This window comes from Nuphar pumila, chromosome 14, assembly GCF_984573655.1.
Source record: "Nuphar pumila chromosome 14, dmNupPumi1.hap1.1, whole genome shotgun sequence".
NCBI classification, from domain to species: domain Eukaryota; kingdom Viridiplantae; phylum Streptophyta; class Magnoliopsida; order Nymphaeales; family Nymphaeaceae; genus Nuphar; species Nuphar pumila.
In genome coordinates this window covers 9372798-9388963 of record NC_143262.1, presented here as the reverse complement: position 1 = coordinate 9388963, position 16166 = coordinate 9372798, and the positions used below count along the sequence as shown (strand labels likewise).

Here is a 16166-nt window from a genome sequence, read left to right as displayed (position 1 = left end):
GGACAAATGCTGGATAAAATTCCCTGCCACATGTAACAAACAACATTCTGGCTTATCCCTCATTCCTGGATTATATGGGGACAAGTGATTGATTCCACACACGTCTTTATTAGTGCTACAAATTCTGCAAAAAAAATCGCAAAGAGTACACCCAGCTTCAACCTTGCAGCAAGGGATACCACCCGTGGGTTTCGAACATGTCCTGTCAGCTTGGTGACATTCACAAGTCACCCCTACCACACAAGGCATCACAATTCCCTTCCATTTTTTATGCTAAAGAGGCATGTAATTGGTCCTTTTAAATGAAAAAAAATCATGTGATATGCCAAATCACCAGTCCCTTCATCATCAGCAGCCCAGTTGATAGATTGAATGGACGGTGACGATGCCAAAACATGGAATGCCGGTGACTTTTCGTATTACGATCTGCTCTCTTCTTTTCTTTTCTTTTTCTTTTTATGGACAGTTCACTGCATCATCCTTGATAACATAAAATTCTGTGAAGATATTAGATAAAAGTCATATATACGTCTTGGATAGAGATCTTTCATGTCTTCCTAGCCTCTTGCTTGACTGTCATATTGGATTAAGCCCTTAGCCAATCAAGAGTCAAGAATGATTTTGTGTTTATCAAGAATTTTTACCATGACTCCTTTGGCTCGGCCCTTCACGAGTTATCATATGACGCTGAAGTCTTTTTAAAATATAATATGCAGATGGACCATTGATTCACCCTGCCAAACGGGGATGGAGGACATGAAACGCGGATGGAGGCAGGGATGAAGGTTAAAATCAAAACCCGTGAGGATATGGACTTACGCTTTCCCCTGCCCTGCCCCGCCCCATCCACATCCCCATCCTCACCTTGTCCCTCCACGCCCCGTCCCCAATCCCTCTTTAGGGATGGCAATGAACCGAGGAAAAACAGGGCCCGGCCCCACCCCGCCTCGCCCCGTTTGGACCGAGGATAGAGGACATGAAATAGGGATGGAGGGCAAGATTTTGAGACAAGGCCGGGGTGGAGACCTTGTCTCCCACCCCCACCCTGGTCCAGGGCCATCCCTAATTCCTGGTTCAATCGAGATCTGAAAAAACACGCAACTTCCACAATAACATATTGCAAGATCATCTTTTCCCATTGCCCTAGGCATTACAGTAAAGGATGCTCACCCCGGGTATCGATCTCCTGACCTCCTACCAATGGGGTCTCCGCTTGTTTGGTAGGAGCTGTTAGTGCACGTCACCATGTGTTGGGACGTTGCGAGTTCAAAACTCAATGGTATGTTGTTGTACTGGTGGGGTCTGCCTAACCCCAACTGGACTTTAAAAAAAAAACTCCTTACCTCCGACTTAAAACCTTTAAATTCTCTTGTTTTTTTTTGTCTATAAAAAAATTGAAGATAGTCTTGTTAGTAGGATCCGACTAGTACTAAGGAGTCTGGTTCTCTAATTTCAAAAAGGACATATATTTGCTACAATGATTTGTATATAGAAATCCAGTTGAAAATGTCATTTTTTGGGACATTTTCAAATTTCTGTATCTAACCTTAGAGGTGAACTGTTTAGTAGAAAACAGGTTTTGAATCATGTGTTTGCAACATCTACTTAGGATTTCAAGTGCTGGCTCATAATGTTCAAAATTTTATGACTCAAAAAAAAATATTTTTACATGGAAAAAAATTTGATTTTAAATGTGATCCCTAACAAACAAGTCATGTTGAACACATCTGTGGGGTCATATTGAGTGGATACAACTTGTACCTATGATTTTCCAATAGATTGTACAAACCATCAATAGTAGCAAATATGCATCCTTTCAAGCATGTATCATACATGAATCTAATGTCCACACAAAGTATATAATGTCAAAATATCCAAAATCGATCCAAATCAAATTCCGTCTCGCTCCTGATTTGCTATTATGGCCAGACCCACTTTTAGGCCCAGGCCCAATCAGAACTGAACAATTCCAGGACCGAGCCACCGACGAGGGCTCCGCTCACTAGGAGTGACTTGTGGTCGTCAACAAGGAAGGGATGTTGCATTATGGAAACCCATGGCTATCTAGTGTATTGAATAACTTGTAAGGGTGTGCCTAGCCCCAAGGTGATTGTTGGCGTAGTAGGGTGGGGCCTTGGCCGCTAGATGGGCAGTCAAAGTTTGATTTCAATGGGCGTTCCCCCTTATGTGAAAGCCAATATCCAGCATAGGCCCCGAGGATGGAAGTTCTAGCCTTGAAGTTTTACGCAGCCAACACAACGACCATAGTTATAGCAGTTTTGAGCCAGCTCGACCAGGTCTTTGTGCTGGGTGCAGTTTTTATAAATCGAAAAAAAAAATAGCAAGGGTCTGCCTAACCCAGAGCTTAATTGCTCGTAAAAAAATAAATAAATAAATAAATAAATCAGGACTGAACCTTACACAGTTCCCATCTGTGGCCTTGTTTTTCTTCATGCTCAGTGAGCCCAAATTGGTCCAGTGAAACCCAGCCTACCCAAGATCCACCCACTCCTACTCATGCATAAACTATTCCTTTGAAGATTTTGGGACGTCGTAACCAAGATTGGTCATATCATCCAATGAGCATTTTGTGATAGCAATATATTCCTTGCATAAAGTTATGGAAATTCAACTTTTTTGGGGGAGATTTAGGAGTTAAGACTTAGCATAACATAACCATGTTCTACATGTTTACACCACCGAGGTGGTATCTCATGTGATAAGGGGTCCTGTGTCAAGCTGAACGCCAAGGATCGAATCCCTCTGCCACATGGGGCGGCCGTTGTTCTAGTAGGGGTCCATCTAACCCCAGCTAATCTTTAAAAAAAAAAAAAATGTTCAACATATTTACATGATGAATGCAATGGACACAAAAGTATGCAATGTGATTGCACCTGATTCGCGGTCGATCGAATCAGGTGCAATCACATTGCAGAAAAACAATGTGCCGCTGCACCTGATCACCGTTCATTTGCTGTTGGGCCCCACTCTGATAGTCTGTTCAACGGAAGATATGTGATGGGGACATTGCATTTGTGAAATGTGATTGCACCTGATCCTGCCTTTGGCATGGCGTTTAGGGGCATTCAATCAAGCATGCCGATTCGTGTAGTAGAGGCCAAGCTTATTCTGTTTATTTTTAAAAAAGGGTTTTAATATTTTTTAATATTATTATAATTTTTTGTGACACATGTCATCTGCTCGCTAAAAGTTGGGCGATTCAGTTCAGAATCAGAATTGGTCGATTCCCACAAATCGTTTTGAAAATGGATTCAGGGCTGATACCGATTCTGGGAACATTGCCTAAGGGTTTCGATTGACACCTTCAGATCTCAGATCCTCGGATCTGAGGTGGCACTGATATGGCATGGGCCCCACACCAAGATTTGAGGTCTGTCAAATGCTGGATCTCAGATCTGAGATCCTTATTTTGTAGATAACAATAATTGGGGGAGTCCAATCTTGAGATCCGAGGGTGTCTAATGCTTCCTAGAAGTGTGTTTGAATCCTTTGGATCTTGAGATCCGAGGGTGTCTAATGCTTCCTAGAAGTGTGTTTGAATCCTTTGGATCTTGAGATAGGAGGATCTTAAGTCCGACCCTCTTCCCTTCTTATCTCACAAAGGGATCTCAAATCCGAGCTACCTTTGGATCTGAGATCCGGTGTTTGATGGCACCATAGTGACAAGAGTTAAAAATGACAAAAATATCGGCAACCAAAAAATCATGAAAATTTGATTTTTTTTTTAAATCTCACATTTTTTTGGCAAAATATCGACAATAAAAAGTAAATATAAAATGTAATTTTTATAAGAAAATATAGATAAAAAATATTTAAAAATAAAAACCACACGAGGTTTTTCATGATAAATAGCCGATAAAAACATAAATTCCTCATTTAAAATGCAATATTTATGTTTTTGACAAAAAAAAAAACTAAAGATTTTCATAAATCAATCTCGCGAGATTTGTCACCATGGATGGCACCTCGGATTTTGGCATGGAGGAGCCCATGCTACATCAGCAACCTCATGCCACCTCGGATCCGAGGTCATCACTTATGACATGTTTGCATGTATGCATGACGTGGAATCACATAGTGAAGCATCTTAAATTTCCATGCCAACGGCGAAAATCTCGGAGAATTAGGATCTCAGACGCTAAAGATCTGTGACTTTGGATGCCCTTCTTTAAATCAGAAATTGCCAAGAGCTTTTGCGTGCCTTGTACTCGACGTAGGTTTGAAAATCATGATATCTGTAGAATCTAAACGTGTTCTTTGTAATTTTGGCCACTAAGAAGTTGGTGAGAAACTTTCCCTTTTGATATGAAGCACCTTTTATGGAGAGCAATGTCACCCCCACATGCAGCTTGTCCATTTGCATGCAACCAACCCACACAATCACCACTTTAAGATAAGCAGATAGCATTAAGACTAATTAAGTCATCTTCGCCTAATCATTCATTAAAACGCAATTGATCATGTAGCTTTACGACTAATCATTCATTAATTCACATCAGACTAGTCGGGGTCACAACCGGCACCTACTTCTTGTGTGGTTGGATGGAGTTAGCTTTAACCCGGTTCAAATTCATGAAGTTTGAGGGTTCATTTCGATTGTGTTGGATCTCTTTTTATTTTTTGAGGAAAAAAAAATTGTTTTTGAGTTGGGTCTCATATCCAAGGTGTTGTCAGATCTTAGGATTCGAGATTCCAAGTTTAAACACTCCAGATATGGCAATGTTCAAGTTGAGAGAGAAACCCTCAGGTCAAACCTAGGGATGGTAGTGGACCCCGGGGGTTGGACAAGGTCTCCACCCCCGCCCCATCTCAAAATCCTGCCCTCCATCCCACCTCCATCATTGCACTGGTTTTGATTGTATCCTTCATCCCCAGTTTCATGTCCTTCATCTCCAGTTTAAAAGGACGAGGTTGGTCTGGGCCCCATTTTCCCTCGATCCACTACCATCCCTAAAGAAAGATCAGAAATGGAGCAGGGCGGGGCAAGGCGGAGATTGGAGATGAGGACGGGGCGGAGAAAAACATAAGTCCATCCCCACACGGGTTTTGATTTTAACCTCCATCCCTGTTTCATGTCCTCCACTCCCTGTCCAAAACACGGGGTCCACTGCCATCCCTAGTCAAACCTTGGGTCAAGTCTGGTTCGACCATACACCGAGTCTATGGAGTTTTGCCACAGTTTTTTAACAGAGCTGCCACCAAGGGCACGTTAACGTTACCATCTTGCCTGGTAACAAGTCAAGTGGTGTTTTTTTTCACTCGAAGAAAGCTCCCCCGTGATCATAGACCTAGCCCCGCTAGCTCTTGTTGCCATACTTACGGTCGCTATCCTGCCAGCAAAACTCCCAGGGCTTACCCCATAAAGTCACCCAACCAAGCGGTGGTTGCATAATTAAATACACCGTAATTCCCCAATCTTTGTGGAAACTAGGGATGACAGTGGACCGGGGGAAAGCGGGGCCCCGCCTCACCCCGTTTGGACCGGGGATGAAGGGTATGAAACGGGGGACGAAGGTTAAAATCCATCTCCGTCCGGGGATGGAGGCGGGGATGGACGTGCACTTTTCCCCGCCCCGCCTCATCTCCGCCCCGACCACTTTTTCCCGCAATATTCCCGTCCTGCCTCATCCCCGTTTGAATCGGGGATGAAGGACATAAAACGGGGATGAAGGCGGGGGTGGAGGATAAAATTCATCCCCGCCGGGGATGGAGGCGGGGGTGGAGACCTTGTCCCCCGCCCCGCCCCACTGCCATCCATAGTGGAAACCATATTGGTTACGGCATCACATGGCCTACTCCTACATGGTGCCAATGCCATCACTCTCAACCAATGTTGTCAGTATCATTACGAATCAACAAGCTAAATCGGTTTATTTTATAAATAATTTTAAAATTTGTAAAATGCTTTTCAACACGTGTCATTTTCCGGTAAAAAAAATTGGCCGATTCAGAATTGGAATCGATCAATTTCCTCAATCTTTTTGAAAATCGATTCAGAATCCGATACAATTCTGACAACATTGCTCTCAATCTTAGCATTGAGTCACCCACGCAACTTCATGGTTCCATTTAGCCGAATGCACGTTGCTAAAACCTTCAAAATTCTTCTCACATCGAACAATACGCTAAACTCGGACCTTATGACAAAGAATACTCGCGTGTGTGTAGAGTCTGTAGCGTCGCTAGTATTTTTAGTATATTTATTTTTCACCTAATGCTACGATTTTGAGCAGCCCTTGCTGCTAATGCTCGTTTGTCACACTCCCTATCAAATTGCAAAAATTTTGTCCTGTAAAGTGAAGATATTGTCCAGCTTTTTAAGACTCTTGGAGAAAATTTTGGAAGATCGCTTTAACCCAAGCCACGATGGGGTCCCACCAATTGTCAGGGAGCTTGGCGGCAAACATCCCGTGCCACACGTCGGACCGACGTAAGGAATACGTAGCTTCGCGGGTACGCTACCCAAAGATGTGAACTGACGCCCACTGCCCCCACTCATAAGAAGCGTGATTAGTCCCCCAATACCCGACAAAAACAAACGCCAAACCCAGCACCGAAAGTGTATCACCGTAAATGCCACGAACCACTGTGGAAAAGCCAAAAGGAACTAAGCCGAATCCCGTGTCATTTACTACAAACCTCAAGGACAATATAAGAAATTTACACCAATAAATAAATTTCTTGACATTTTTTCCACTGACGATTTTACTATGAAAAAAGACAAAAACAAGAAATACGGTGACTATGTACACACGGTAGAAACCCGGTTCACGTCCTGCTCTCGGTGGAGGGGGTTCGCACGTGCGATGAGGGGTGCACGCGTGTCACGAAACTTTGAGTCTCTCGAAGGCGGAGGAGAGCAAGGAGGAGTCGGAAGAGGAGGAGGAGGGGGGGTTCTTCTTCTTCTTCTGGGCGAGGAACGGGTGGTTGAGGAGCTGCGCGGTCGTCCACCGCCTCCGGGGCTCCTTCTGGAGGCAGCAGGCGATGAAGCTCCGGAACTCCGGCGAGGCCGAAGGCCGGACCGACGGTGGATCGCCGAAGCAGATGGCGCACATGAGCGTGGGCCAGTCGGAGCGCTGTCCCGGCTGCAGGAAGGGGAAGTGGCCCAGGTGGAGCTCCAGAAGGGTCAGGCCGAGGCTCCAGACGTCTCCGGCGCACCCGTCGTAGTTTCCCCCGTAGCTGTCCGGGTCGAACCGCTCCGGGCTCATGTAGGCACACGTCCCGACGTACGATGCACACGGATCGAGCGTTCTCGCCATGATCTTGCTCACGCCGAAGTCGGCGATCTTCACCTCGCCCCTGGGATTGATGAGGAGATTGGAAGGCTTGATGTCTCGATGCACGATCCTCTGGCCGTGGAGGTAGCTGAGCCCCTCCAGCACCTGGCGAGCGATTCCGGCGATCGATCGCTCGGAAAAGGTTCCCTCCGTCTTCAGGAGGCCCTCGAGGGCGCCTCCGTCCATGTACTCCAGCACGAGGCACACGTCGCCGCCGGAGGCCTCGATGATTCCGTGGCACCGCACGACGTAGGGCGAGTCCGTCTTCTTGAGGATCTCCATCTCGCGGATCGTCTGCCGCCGGGCGGAGGCGTCACAGTCGCCGTGGACGACCTTCAGGGCGTAGATCCCGCCGGTCCGGCGGTGACGCGCCTTGTAGACGGTTCCCCCGTTGCCGCGGCCGAGCACCTGCAGGGTCTCCAGGTCGGAGAGGCGCTCCACCTCTTGGCCGCGCGTGGCGAGGTAAGCCGGGGGAAGCGGAAGCGGGAAGCGCGGCCGGAGATCGGAAATCTCCGGCACCGGGAGTTTCAGGTTGAGCTGCCTCCGCTCTCTTACCACCGCCATCTCTCTTTCTCTTTGCTCTCTTTCTTGGGTTCTTGCCTTTCTTTCCTCTTTGGCTGGCTGGCTCTCTGCTTTGATGACAAGGTAGGGAAACGTCTGGGAATGGGGGCTTTAATAGGGGGCCGACGGCTAGGAAGCAGCGACGATAGAGGAGCCGGAGCGTGGGTCCCACGGCTACAATGCATCATCCGTGGCGCATGCCCTTACATTTTCAAATTGTTTCGAGAATGCCCTTCTGACAAACTTCGCCTGCACCCTTCCCCGGCTTAACGGATCGGGTCTTCGTATGGGTCTCATATTCATGGACCATTACATGGTCTGGGACTCTGGACTAGATTTGAGCTCTCAGTCTGTAGGTTTCGGTTGGATGCCAAGTAGGCAGGGTCCAGATCAGAGTGGGCTTTGGGAGCGGTTCTTATGAAAAATTTCTCAAATTTTTCGTGAGATTTTTCAAACGCTAATTTAATGCCAAAAAACCTGATACTTCAAAATTTATCTCCTACTTTGGAGACGGCCCTTTCTTTATCACTGTAAGAACAGAAACATACATATATATATATATATATATATATATATATATATATATGTATTTAGGAAGAACATGATTTGTGACATTGGATAAAGGTAGGCACATGATCAGATGGATTTATTTGTAGGGATCTAATTAGATTCCCAAACACGATGGAAGTTGGGTCCAGAAGAGATACTACTGAGTAGGATATGTTTGGATACTGGTAAGCCGGTCTGAAACCAGCTATTGAATTGGGTCGGACCCAAATCTCAATCCACAACCCATTTACAACCTCTACTTGATGGCCAAGAAATGTTCCCCTCATGCTAGACTGGCCGATGGTGACAGTCCTTCAACTTAAGGTTTGTGGATAATATGCAAGGGGTTTACTACCCCTTTGTTTAATGCTATCTCTACCAATCATGAACAGTTTTGCCACCAGATGATCCAGCATGACTTAATAGATTCATGGGCCTCATATGTCATCTTTTATCTTATCCGTGGCTTAATTAATTATTAATTCTTGTTAGGTAAACTAATTCTCTTTTGTGTAGGTGCACAAACTCACTAACCACCATATACATATATAGTCAATTGTTGGTACAATCTAATTGGAAACTCGTGATACCAGATATTTTAAGTCAATGCATGCTCAATTTAGTGGAAAACGATCCTTATTATGTTTTTTAGTCAAGAAAAATTGGTGTACCTGTATATTGGTCAGATTTAAGCATTTTTTTTTGAACGGCAAGCTGGGGTTAGGCAGACCCCTACCAGATCTCTCTTAAGCCCCATGTGGCAGAGGGATTCGAACCTGAGCCTTCAGCTTGGCACAGAACCCTGATTACCACATGGGACACCACCTAGGTGGTATCAGATTTCAGCAATTCAAAAGCTGATTTCCATTAAAAACAACATATAGGTCACACCCATGGGGTCATTTGGACCAGACAAATAAAAACAAAAATTGAAATTTGCTAAGTCATTTGTACATACAAACTATTGTAGCAAGCTTTATATATATATATATATATATATATGGTGGTTCTATACCATGATACCGTACTAGCCACCAAATGGTAGATGATGTATTTAACATAGTTTATTTACTATATTAGAAGGTTTTATCATATCAAATACATCATAAAATCCTATTTTTGAGACAAAAAAAAATCAACAGCTCATAATTTATATAAATAATTATGGTCTAAAAACGGTATAAACATGATATTTCAATCAACTTTAACTTAAAATAATAAATAAAACATGATCCAAATGTCAGATTTTGTATTTAGAGATTACATCTACTTAAATTAAGTGTGCACCACCTTAAGTTAGGCATATATATATATATATATATATATATATATATATAGGGAGAGAGAGAGAGAGTTTATTAATGTCGGTAACGCTTTTTATCGGGCAAATCTTACATTATTATACCAACACCCCCTGAATTTAGAGTCCTGTGCAGTATGATTGCACAAATATTTGTGCATTTTTTCCTGGTTGCCCTCCATCAGGCCTTGGGCCCCACAACTGACAGGCCCTGTCCCCAAGATGGAGGGTGATCAGGTGCTTAATGCACAAGTATTTGTACAATCCTATTGCACCTGATCTTTTCACCTGAATTTCATATAGAAATTAATAGTTTAATACGGAAAAGGAGTATGTGCTGCTTTGTAGTGTGAATGGAACAACCCTGTTTCTTACTGCGTCATGAATGCCTTCATTCCCAAGAAAACTAGGAAACTTTTTCACAGTTTTTCCCGCAAGTCAAGGACAATGTTGGACGGACAGAGCACACCATCTTACCCGATCGGTCTAGTGTTTCGGATGATATTGCCCGCAATCCCGCAGCTTGCCTCATAGCAAACAAACGAGAGAAAAGCATTGAAAAATATTTTCCTAGAGACAGCCTCAAAAGATGTTAGAACTACTGTCAGACAAATTTGCAATAACTCGGAATTACACCGATCTTGTATAATAAACTATCTCTAGCGACTCTTCTCAGTTGCAACTTGACTCGGCCAAGCTATCGACTTGACAAGTGACTCCTTACCCACATGAGCACTAAGATCCAACTCATGCCCACATCATTTTTTTATCAACATATTTAATACTCTCTTTATTTTTACATTTGTTTTCTTCTATTTTAAAGTCATATGTATATATATATATATATATATATATATATATATATATATATATATATATATATATATATATATATATATATATATAGAGAGAGAGAGAGAGAGAGAGAGAGAGAGAGAGTAATGGGTAGCTCCTAAATAGTCTTATCTTTACACCTCCCTAAACAGTTTCAAAGGGACAAAGTTTTGTTAATTTGAACTCTTAGAGGTATTTTCTATAACTTATTTAGTGAAAATATGTATTAAATTAGAATGATGAAAAATCAATAGCTGATATTACACCAAAACTTGGTGACTCTTTGCAACAAAGCCCTTCTATGGTGTGTTTGGATCAGAGTTATCGAAAGCTTCTTAGATAAGAGGGAAGCTCGCTTCCTGAAATCTCGTTCTGGAAGTGCGATACTCTTCGCTTCCGAAATTTGATGAGAACCTTAATTCACCCATGCTTCTCTTATGCTTTTCACATACTTGAGTTATTTTTCTTATATGTTCTCTTACTCAACTTTTCATGTTTTCATGTGCTTTCTCTAAATTGGTAGTCATCATTTTTAGATTTTGTTAAAAATTTGATTCATACGCTAAAACATCATGAAATTTAATATTAGTCATTTTTATTTTAGTTTTTATTTGTGTTTTATTTTGATTCTCATTTAATTCTTTTTTTTTCACTTTCCTTTTCTTATACATTTTAAAATGCATCGCTTCTGCTTCCAGTATCGTTTCCAGATAAACAAGATAAGTTGAGAAATTTCACGGTGTTGTATCCCAACTTATTGCCTTTGTCGGTTCAATTGGCCATTTCCGAATACCTCCTTACGGTTAATCTCCTCATCATATTACTCTCAATGACTCGTCTGTTCTAAGGCAATGAATAGGGTTGCAAATGGGTCAGATCCTGACTGAATACTGAATCCATGTCAGTATTAGATTTGGATCCGACTCAGAATGCATGACAGAGTTTTGGATCTGTAAATGGGGTCTCAAAGCCTACTTGTTTAACCGATTCCGACCCAGTTCTGACCGAGACCAGCATTACTTGTTCCAAATCTGACCCATTTATAAAGCAAAACTTGTTCTAAAGATCCGCATGGTAGTACCTGCCTGAATTTCATCGGGTCAGGTCAAAACCTGATAATGATCCGATCCACTTGCACCACTAGGCCGAGGAATGGCATTGAGTAGAAAATATAAGGGGAAATCAGGTGTATTTTTGCAAACTAGGACTTACGTAGTTGCTGACGCCTCGTTAGCAGGCGAAGCTGACTAAATTATCATGTCATAAGCAAAGGGCATGGGCCCCACAAGGTAGTGGGTCCAGGATGGCCAAGGTAGGTTGGATCTTATCCATTGAGAGGTAGGGGGAAGCTTCCCCAGATGGGCTTCTACCAACCCACGTGCGTGGCGTCTACTTGGTGGGCCATACACGTGACAAGTCGTTGCCACGTCATTACTAACGATAAGGTTAGCTGCCTGACGTCCATTTGGTGGGGCCCTGGTGTATGAACGGTTTTGGATGTTGGGTTGTCACTGCTTAAATCCGGCACAATTGGGTATAGTAATGGGATTCGGATTCTCTGATGAATCCAGACCCGGTTTGGTTTTTGTATTGATCAGGCATGCTATTTGCATGTGAATTGGATTAGTCATTGTTGCTTCCTCTTAACCCATATTTGTATCATTGTATGTGAAGTCATTACACCCACTTAGAGGGGGTGGGGTAGTTGGATGGTTAGGTCCTACTATCATAACTAAGTGGTCTATATGGGTAGGGTCAGGGTTCGATAATAAAAAACATCTGATTATAATCTGAGTCTTGACTCAAAGGGTCCAATTAATATATGGGGATAGGCATGGTTTTTGAAATTTCATACCAGACTCAGGTCCGACCCGAGTTCCAATTAAGATCCATGATTTTTCAATGTAAAAAAGATTAAAAAAAAACATTATTTTGCTGGGTATGAACCAGGTCTGGTTCATGCAATCCTCGTAGGAACCGAGTTTGGCTTTCCTTACCGCCTGAATCCGAACCTGGTACCAGCACCTCAAAGTCAGATCCATGATCGTATCCACTGGGTCTGAAACAGATCCTACCCGTTGGCACTTATCTTCTTTCTTTTAATGTATGATGAGGAACCCACCAGAATCAAGCTCAAATTGGCCACACCCTATAGTGATAAACCCTGAGAGAGTGAACCTGCCCAAAAATCCCAGAGTTTACTACTATAAGGGTGACATAGAGTGAGTGAACCAGACCCAAAATCCCAGAGTTTACTACTATAAGTGTGGCATAGAGTGAGTGAACCAGCACCAAAATCCCAAGGCTTACCACTATAGAATGGGGCCAATTTGGGCTTGATCCAGGTCGGCTTGTTGTCATAAAAGGAAAAGTGTTATATTCACATCCAAGATGGATCCAGTTCACATCCGCTTCCCCAAGACCTGGGTCGAGATCCATTACATTTTTCGGAGACATTCCTACCATTAGTAGGAAAATCAATGGACCAGAAAAAAAAATTATATGCTATTTCGTACTTCGCATGCATACCGTAGGATCATCCAATGTTTCTTTTTTATCCTCTTGATCATGGTCACCAGATCCAGATCCAATGTTAGAGATTGTTGACACAAGCCTAGAGTTGTAAATGCGTTATATATTTATTAAACTAGGTGCATATGGACATCCATCTAGATTAATTCTTTAATCAGGTCCTGATCCAGATTTGAAAAGGTCAAGTACTTCAGAGTCCATACAACTAAGCCTGATAAATGTTATTTGGATCCCGCCATGTTATAAGTCTTCTTACATTTTGGAAGAAACAAATAAGAAAGGAATCCGGTCAGATCCATTCAACAGTTTTGAATCCGACCATTACCATATCATGCTGAGATCTACGGCACGGGCCCCATATAGTTCGAGATCCAATCCATTGATCAATTGATGTAGATGAAATTGAGATAAAAAGGGGAGACCCCAACAACGGCCAAACAAGGAAAGCAATACAGATTTACATGTAAACAAATAGAAAGCTAATGATCACGTGGAATGAATGCCTCATGCTTGCACGTGCACACTCACTGGCCCACACGTGTGTCCTCTCTGGGCTCCACCTTCTGTTTTGGATAAATCAAAGAAGAGAGAGGGTTCATTTTTAATGCCACTAGGCTGCACTAGTGATAGCTTTATGTGCACATGTGATTGAGCAAAAGATAAAGCACAAACATCACCCCTTGCCCATTGCAGCCTCTGTGGTCCAAATATCCATTGTACTTGTATAAGATTGGATAGTGATGAGTGGAGATCACAAAACATCAAAGGAAAGCTGCCCCACATTGCATTGAGTGCACCAATTTTCAATCACCAAAATAAAACTTATGTGCTTATCCTGTTCTTTGATTTTATGCAAGTGGGTCCATCCAAGCACCTCCACAAATTCCTAAAAGCAAAAAAAAAAAAAGTGTTATGAGTTTTAGGGTTCTTTTATAGGAAAAAAAATCGGCCACTTTTTTTAAAAATATTGTGAATTTACCATGAGAATTTTGAAAGACCAATATAATCCCAAAAAAATGTGCTATATTTAAAATATTGCCTATTTTCAAAATATAATGTTTTTAACATGATATTATCACATTATTGATGCAATTTTTTCTTTTCATAGTTTTACATTTTTTTCTTATATACTTCTTATGTATTTTTTAAATTTAAATATACTGATATTTTTCCAAAAACATTTTTTTTATTTATCATGAAATTTTCCTTGTAATAAGATTTGTGACAATGGTTGCAACTCACCTCCCTTAATGACATGAGAGAGAGAGAGAGTGTGTAGGGCTGAAAGCTATGTCACAGATATTAGGGATCGTGATTTTATCATGATATTTTGGAAGGCCAATACGTTCCCAAAAAAATATTATATTTTCAAAATATCTCATAATTGGTAAATATCTTGTTTTTACACTGAAATTATCATGATAAAATAGATTATTAATGTTTTAACATTTAATATTTTATTTACATTATATATATACTGATATTTTCCCTAGATATCCCAAAAATAATAATTTATTGGAAGATGTTCCTACCGAGACTGTCGTGAGCGAGCATATCATTGTTGTGGAAAACGTGGCAAAGAATCTTCTAGATGTTCATGCGATTAGCTAGAAAGTAAGAATGTTAAAGGGTCACTCTGAAAAGGGAGGATGATGAAGGTTCACTCATTTTGCAGATTCACACTGTGGACAAATCAATATCTACCCAAAATAATGTGAGATAGGACACCCGTTTGTAGACTTGTAAAAGCAACTTCATCTGTTTATGCCTAGTCCCCACTGGCGGATGCTGGATAAGATGACGAAGAGCCCCACTGGTATACAATAATAGCACATAAACCTACACCTAGTACAAAAGCTACAATCTGTTGATTCCAACTTGATCTAGGTAGAGCCATGGCAGCTTCTTTTTGGCATATAGATTCAATACAATCATCAAGATTGGAACAAAGTGCACAAAAAGGAGCCATGATCTACACCAACCAAATCTTGTGGGCACACCATTAGCCACCCACTAACCGGAGGCTCCAGCCGACTGAAAAAAGCATTGTCATTCATTGCGCAATTATATGGCTAAGTGGGTCGACTTAAAAGCATCCACTTCGCAAATTCGGTACGCCTGGTGGACCTCAGGGGTGTGATCGATGAAGGCCTGCACTAGAGCCAGCTCCGCTCATCTGATATGGGGACTTGTGAATGTCACCAAGTTTAAGGGATGTCGCAAGTTCAAAACCCACATAAGGCGTCCCTTGCCGCAAGGTTGAAACTGGGTGTACTCTCCAGTAGGCAAAGGGGACCTCAAGGGTTTTACCAACTGGAGGTCAGCCAATGGGAGGGGTTTTTCTCTTGAATTATCCAAAAAAAAAAAGTTGGCCTCAGGTTGGGCCTCTTAAACCTGGCCTGGAGTTGGCTCAGCCTCAAATGCACCAGGGCTTTTATTTCACGGGTCATCCTTCAATCCTTTTTCTCTCCAAAAAAAGGCCCAGAGAACTTCCTGGGTCATTCAAAGTTCTTATCATATACTTTTCATTCTGATAATTATTTCCTTGGAATTTTTTAAATCTCCACCACTAACATAACGGTGAAAATATGAAAATAGTGACCAACAGGGGCTCCGCTTGTCTGGTAGGAGCAGCAAGTGCACATCGCCTTGTATTGGGATGTTACAGATTCAAAACCCAATGGTATAGTTGTATAACTGGTAGGGGTCTGACTAACCCCACCTTGACTTTCAAAAAATTATATATATATGAAAATAGTGGGATTTTCAGAGAAATGAATGTGCATAATGGGAGTTTTATGCCCACATGGACATAGACCGTGAGTACGGCAAGCTGAGACAGTGTGGCTAGGTCTGCGTCTGGGGCAATTTCTCCGAGTAAAAAAAAAAAAGAATACGCATCATTGGACGCTAATGAAAAATACCACCACTGGATTTTGCCATCAAAATGGTATTGGCACATTCGAGGAAGGAAATTCCAGGATTTGTATTATCTATGGATGTAAATGGTTTGGATTCAGATCGGATGTAGCCGATACCATATTTGACTGATCAGATATTGACTAAATGGATTCAAATTCTGATGGTAAAAA

The 16166-nt window shown here is 42.2% G+C and overlaps 1 pseudogene across 1 annotated transcript; it reads right to left on the bottom strand.

The window, feature by feature from the left end:
- Positions 1–6624: 6624 nt before the first annotated feature.
- On the bottom strand, positions 6625–7940 carry LOC149816296 (mitogen-activated protein kinase kinase 9 pseudogene; annotated as a pseudogene). Its single transcript, XR_016427646.1, has one exon. The product of XR_016427646.1 is annotated as a mitogen-activated protein kinase kinase 9 pseudogene (transcript).
- Positions 7941–16166: the final 8226 nt, after the last annotated feature.